Source organism: Cucurbitaria berberidis (genome assembly GCF_010015615.1).
Source record: "Cucurbitaria berberidis CBS 394.84 unplaced genomic scaffold K460scaffold_5, whole genome shotgun sequence".
NCBI classification, from domain to species: Eukaryota; Fungi; Ascomycota; class Dothideomycetes; order Pleosporales; family Cucurbitariaceae; genus Cucurbitaria; species Cucurbitaria berberidis.
Genome location: NW_024468939.1, coordinates 1,085,612 through 1,093,109, shown reverse-complemented (window position 1 = coordinate 1,093,109; position 7,498 = coordinate 1,085,612).

The window sequence follows — 7,498 nt, the reverse complement described above, 5'->3', positions numbered from 1 at the left end:
AAAAAAAAAAAAAAAAAAATAAAATAAAAGGGCAGAGCAAGACGAAAATATAAAAAATAAGTTAAAATAAAAAAATTCTATAAAAAGCTTTATTAACTTAATTTTTAGTAAAAAAAATAAAAATAATAATAAGTTTAAAATAGTAGAAAAGCTTGTAAAAAAAAATTAGCAGCGCTTTTAAATTCTGCTAAATATAAAGTAAATATATAGTAGAATATAGTTAATAATTATTTATAATACTAATATACTACTTAAAACTTAAAATACTTTAAAAGCGCAAGCTAGGACAGCAATAAAATACTATACTATTAAAAAATAAAAATAAAATAGCTAAATTCTTTAGTATTTGCATTAAAAAGCTTTAAAAAAGTAAATTAATTATTTTACTAGCAGTTTAGGGCTTTTATATCTTATTTATATTATATTAATTAAATAAGGCCTATATTCTATATAAAAAAAAGTAGTTAATAAATAATAGTAGTATATTTATAAATATAATAAGTATAAAAAAAACAAAAGCTATATTATTTATACTACTAATAAAGCACGTTTACTTGCTAAATTAGTTAAAAGTACCTATTACAAACTAAGTACATCGCGTACTTATTATTAAATCAACTTATTGCAAACTGCAAATAGACAGCTTGCAACACACTGCAGTATATCCTTTTTAAAGTATAGCTTAATACAGTAAACTGGCATGGACACATAGATTTTATTATATATAGTACTGTTGTTTTATTATCGAATAGCTGCCTAAGCGGTTTTAGCCTTCCTTCAAATATAGTTAAAAGTAATAAAAGCTTAAGTAGCTAAAAATATAAGTTAATATTAAATTGCAAAAAAAAATAGCATACTATACTTATTAGTTAAAAAAAAAACTTTCTAATATATGTATAAAAAATTATTATTAATACTAAAAAAGCTGCATGTATATTTAATACTAATTAGTAAATAAAGCTATACAATAAACGTATAAAAGAAAAAAGCTATAAAAATAAGTTTTTTTTTATTTTAAGTAGTACTACTTAGCAAACTTACTTATGCTTTGCTTTTATTTTATAAATAATAAACTACTAAATAGTATAAAGCTACTAATAAAAAATAAAAAAGTAAAAATAAAAATTAATCTGCGCGTTAATGCATGCATTATAAATTATAATAAAAATATTACTCCCTGCAAATATACTATTAGCTATAAAAAAAAATTTAAAATAGTACTATAAATAATTAGAAATAATAATATACTAGTAGTTTATAAAAATATAATAAAAGACTATTTTACTTTATTTATAAAATAGTTTATTATTATATGCAGCTTTACTATACTTCTAAACTATATTCTAAAAAAGTATAATAAAATAATTATTAAGCTTTATTGCTTTATAACTAAAAAAAATACTAAAATACTTAAATTTATAATGCTTTATATTCTTAGTTATATTATAGTTTAAAAGCGTATTATTTTTAATAAATTCTATAATTATAAATTTACAAATATAATTATAAGTAATTTATATAAAAAGCTCTAAAAGCATAACTATAAATACTAATAAAAAGCCTAGGCTCTGTTTAGTACTTTAATAAAAAAAGGCTTATATAAAATTTTATTTTTTATTTTTTTAGCTTTTATTAGATTAAAAAATAAAAATAAAATAGTTAACTAGTATAATCTAATTACTAAGCTAAACTTTAATAGTATTATTAAATATAAATTTATAAATAAAGTATACAAAACTATTATAACTATTACTTTAGTTTAAAGCTAATGTAAAAAAATAATAGAAAGCTTAGCTATAATAAAAAATTAGGCTAATATAATTTTAAAAGCTAAAAATAGCATTAAAAATACTATAAATTTTAAAAAGTATAACTTGCTTATAAGTGCTAAAGTAAAAATTTCTACTAAGTTTATACTTTATTAAATACTTGTTATATAGGACCTTTAAAGCAAAAATATATTAAAAATTAAAAAAAAAATTTAATTTATTTCTGCCTTTATAGCTAACTAAATTTAGTTATAATTATATATACTACTGCTAAATAGTGCAAGGCAGTGCTATGCAAAAATAGAATAACTTTAAAAAAAGCCTATATAATAGTTATTTTTAATTATACTAAAATGCAAGTAATTGTAATGTACCCAGCATTAGCTAAGTTAAAATATAAAAAATATAAAAGTAAAAGTAGTAAAAAAACTAAACAATTTATATTAGTATATTTTTAGCTATTTTTTGCAATACTAGACTAAAGTTGTTTTTTTTACTATTTTAAAAACTTAGTTAAAATAAGTACAAAGTATTAATAAGTTAAAATTAAGTAATGTATTTTACAGGTAAGTAACGCACACAGGTGCATAACACACTTTTACTAAGCTTTTACTAAATTCTATTTATTTATATAATACTTTAATAACAAAACTAAATAATTTTTTTTAATAAAGCTTAACTATAAACTGCGCTTAAAGTTTTTAAATAAAATATAATATTTTTTTTTATAACGCGCTATAGCGCTTTATAATATTTTTAAAGCAATACTATACTAATAACGCGCTAGATAACTTTTTTAAGCAAATTTTATATTTAAATTAAAAAAGCTAAATAAAATTAAAAAAAAAAGTAATTATTAAGTATATACTTAACTTAGTAAAGCAGGGATTCCCTTTACGCTTAGCTACTATAGTAAATATAGCTAATTTTTTGCGCAATAAGCGCAATTTAGACTATATTAGTATAAACTAGCTTAGTATATTTATTAAGCGCTAATTAGAGCTTAAAGTAAAGTTTAATTATAAATATAATTATAAAAAAGCTTCCTGTAAAGATTTTAAAGTTATTTAAAGCTAGTTTAAGCTAATAGCTAATATAAAAGCTAAATATAGCATTTAAAACTAAAATATATATAATTTTAATAAAATAGGCTTTATAATAAGTATTATATTTACTAAAATAGTTATTATAGCTTTATTTTTTTAAAAAATAGAGGCCTGAGCTGCTATTGCAGCTATACAATTGTAGTTAAATTCAAATATTGTAGCCTATTAAGGAAAAGCTTCTACGGCTCTAAAAACCTTAATAATTTAATTAACTATATAGCTAAGTTTAATAAATTGTCTAATTAAATCTAAATTATACCTAAGTTATACCCGAATTATATCCGAATTATATGCAGTAAACTGAGTTCAAATCCTGCAATTACTAACAATAAAAGCTGTATTTTTCTTCTTTTTTGCCAAATTTGGTCACCTACTTAGGTAAAAATCCAAATTTTTGCAGCTTGATTTTTCGTGACTGACTTTGGAGGGCCTCTTTGCCCTCGCCGTAGCTGTCGATAAGTAATAGTTATTTAAAGTATTAATAGCACTAAATAAGCTATTTTACTTTTTATTATTTTTAAAAGCTGCTACTACTTTTCTGCCTAGTATAAAAAAAAATTTACTTTAAAACTAAATTATTATAGTTTTTAAAAATAGCTAAATAACTAATAAGCTTAAATTTTAGTAGCTAAAGTACTTTAATACTTATATAAAAAAGCGTATAGTTAAAAAGTATTAGCTACTAATTATTAATAGTTATAAGAGCTATAACTCTTTTAAATTTTAATAATACTATAAAAATAATAAAATTATTATTTTTTATATACTTCTTTATTTATTATACTTTTTATAGCTATTTAATATAAGTTATTTTGCGCCTTTAAAGCAGGCACATAGCTACTAAGCTAAAATTTTTATATATAACTAAATTATTTATATTATAAAATTTAAGTTTTTACCTTGCTTTATACGCGCTTTTACTATAGTAATTACTTTTAATAATATTTAAAAAAGCTTTAAAAGTGCTAAATTAGTTTTATTTAATTTAAAAAAAATTATAATAAGCTTTAACGTCTGCTTTTATACTTTACTATTACTTACTATTAAAGATAGTTTCTAGTAGTCCTAAATACTAAGCAATACTTTTAAATTTAAATTATAATTAATATTTATAAAAGTAAAAATTTAAAAGTATATAAATAGCTTACTAACTTTAATAGTTAAAGCTTTTAAAAAGCTTATTAAAGGCGCTGCTATAGTAGCGCATAAGCTAGTATTAGCTTAAAAAAAATGCTAAGCTTAAAGCAGCTAATAAAGCTATTATATAATAAAAATTATATAAAAAAAAGTAAATATAGTAGAAAAGTACTTTTATAATTAAAAATAGTTTTTAACTATTTATTTTAAAAAAGTTTAAAGTATATAGTAATAATAAAAAGCTAAAAAAAAAAGTACGGGCTAATAAAGAGTATAAAGCTATAAAATATTATAAATAGTACTAAAAAATAAAATATAACTTGCGTATGTATAAAAAAAGGGCAAAAGTAATTATAAAATAGTAAATAATATTATACTACGCTATATAGAACTAAATAGTGCTAATATAAGCTATAATAAAGTAAAATTTAGTAAAGGCTTAGTAAAAGTGCGTTATGCACCTATGTGCATTACTTACTTATAAAGTATATTATAAAGTAATTAGCTGCTAGACAATGCTAAACTATAACTAAAGTTAGGCTATTAAAGATAAAGCTAAAAATACTAAAAAATTAATACTTTTAAAAATAGTTTAAGCAAAAATACTAATAAAATTATATAAGCTTTTAGTATAGCTTATTATATAGCTAGGGCTCTAAAAGAAGTATAGTAATAATAAAGTTTTTTTTAATAAAAAAAATAAAAAAATTAGAACTAAATAAAGCGCTTTTAAAATAGAAAGATTTAAATAAACTATTTATTTTAGTAGTATTTATAGCTTTTGCAGAGGCTATTATACTAATAAAAATAAATATAATTATAATTATAAAGCTATAAAATAAGTAGAATACTTAAAATTAGTTTATATTTAAAATATATTGCTTAGGCTAGCTTGCTTTAATATACATTAATTATATTTTATATACATTAAAAAGCAAGCTAGAAGTTAATATACTAAGTAAATAATTTATTAAAATAGCTTTAAAAAATAAATTATAAAGTAAAAAAATAATAAATAGTACGCATATTAACTAGAATATAACAGAAAATATAGCTATAAAGCTTAAAAGTTTATAAAAAAAATTAGTTTTATAATATTAATAAAAGTAGATAATAAAAAATAGTAAAAAATAGTAGAAGATAGTACAAAACTGTATATATAAATTAAATTACTTAGTATATTAGTTTTAATTTTAACTTAATTTTTATAAAAAATATATTCTATATTTAACTTTTACAAATTATATTACTAGCCTGCACTCTATTACTAAAACGCTAACTATTTAATAAGTATTATTAATTTAGTTTTTATAACAATATAGAATAATAAGCCTGCAGGCAGTAGGGTGTATATATATAAAAAATTTATATTAATAGTAATACTAGCAACTTGCGCAATACTAGCAACTTACTTAAATTAATAGCTACTTAACTATTAATAAATATTTATAACTATGTATAATTGTCTACTACTATATAATTTAGCTAGGTTAATTTCCTAGAACTTGAATACAGACTAAACACGATTGAATTTTCCTAACAATACTAAATATTTTTATATAATACTAAAATATATTCTAGCATTTATATTTTAAAAGTATAGGCTATGTCTAGATTTTTTTAATAAAAACGTAAGTAGTTTAATAAATTTATAAAAAAAAATTAATATTAATAAGCTTGCTTTAATACTTTAAAAGTATATTATTTATATTTAAATAGTATTTTTAATATATCTAATATAACTTTTTTTAAAGCATTCTAAGTAAGTACTTAAATAATTTTTTTTTAAAGTACTATAAGCTTACTAAAGTATTTTTAATAGCTTAAAAATATATATAACTTTAAAGTCTACTTTTTATTACTTTTTTATAAAATAAAAAAGTAAGCAAAAAAAGTATATTTATAGTAGCTATAGTTTAAAAAAAGTTATAAAAAGGCTTATAAATATTATATTAAATAATTATAAGTTATTTAAATTAAATTAAATAGCTATATTATTACTAGCTTTAAATTAAGCTTAAACTAAATAAAAGTAGGTAAGCTTTTTATATTTTTACTTAAATTTAAACTATTTATGCATTTCTAGCAGTTTTTTATTTAGAATAGCTTTTTTTAGGCTATTTTAGGCTACTAAAAGTTTATTATTACTTAAAAGTATTATTTTACTTTTTAATTATTTTTATTTTTATATATTATTATTTTTTTAATTATATATAAATAAAATAATTTTAAAGTCTTCTTTAAAAGTTTTTTAAATTTATATTATAATTATAAGCTATAATTAAAGTAAAGCACTAGTACAATTTTTTAATAGTATTTTTTAGCCTTTAAATAATACTACTTAATTACTTATTTTATTAAAAGCTGCTATATAAGCGTATTATAAAAAAAGTAATTAAAATATAAAGTATAAAGCTATAGATAAATATAGGATATAGTAGTAAGTAAAATAATAGTATATTATAAGTAAAAAATAAACTAATTACTACTATTTATAATAATTACTTTTTTTATTATTATATAGTTTTAAGCTAACCTAACTAAGGTTAAGGGCATGTTTTATTAGGCCTGTAGCCTAATATTTCTTCCTTTACTAGTAGAGGGGATTTACTAGTTTAGACTATTTATATTTATTTTATAATACCCTATTTTATTATTTATATAAAACTCTATAAAATAACTAAGCTTTTTTTAAAAAAATTATTTAGTTTTATTATTAAAATATTACGTAAGTAAGTAGAGTTTTAGTAAGATTTTAGTAAAAGTAAACTGTACACCTGTATAAACTATATACCTATAAAGTACGTTATACTATCGTGCATAGTACTAATTTTAGTAGAGTTTTAGTATTATAACTAACTTACTTAGGCAACTAACTTGCCCGTGTGGTATATTATAGTAAGATTAATAAACTAAAACAGTACTTAGAATAGTGTAGAGATCGTAAGTTGCAGTGCTGCAAAAAGAGATAAAATTAATATATTATACAGGCAAGTTAGTTGCCTAGTTGAGTTAGTTACAATACTAAAACTTTACTAAAATTAGTAGTTTTTTACTATTAAATATAATGCTTTAATACAATAACGTGCAATTTTTTTAAAAAAAAAATTAAATATAGCTTGCAGTTTAGGCTTTAAAATGCAATACAAATTTTTTTTAATAAAAAACTGCGCGGATTTATAGCGTTTTTTAAACAATATTTAATAATTAATTAAAAAGAAAACTTTTATAACACGATATTAGGCCTAAAGCTTTTTTTAATAAAAAAAAAAGTAATTGCTTAGTATATATTTTACTTTAAAAACTAAAAATTTCTATTTTAACTAGCTACTATAAATAATATAGCTAATACTTTACTAGCTAAATATAAGTAATTACTTATTAGTAAGAACTAGGCTAGCATATTTATTAAATAATATTTACAGCTTAGTATTAGGATTTTTTAAAAGTATAATTACTAAAAAATTTTATATAAAAATCTTAAAC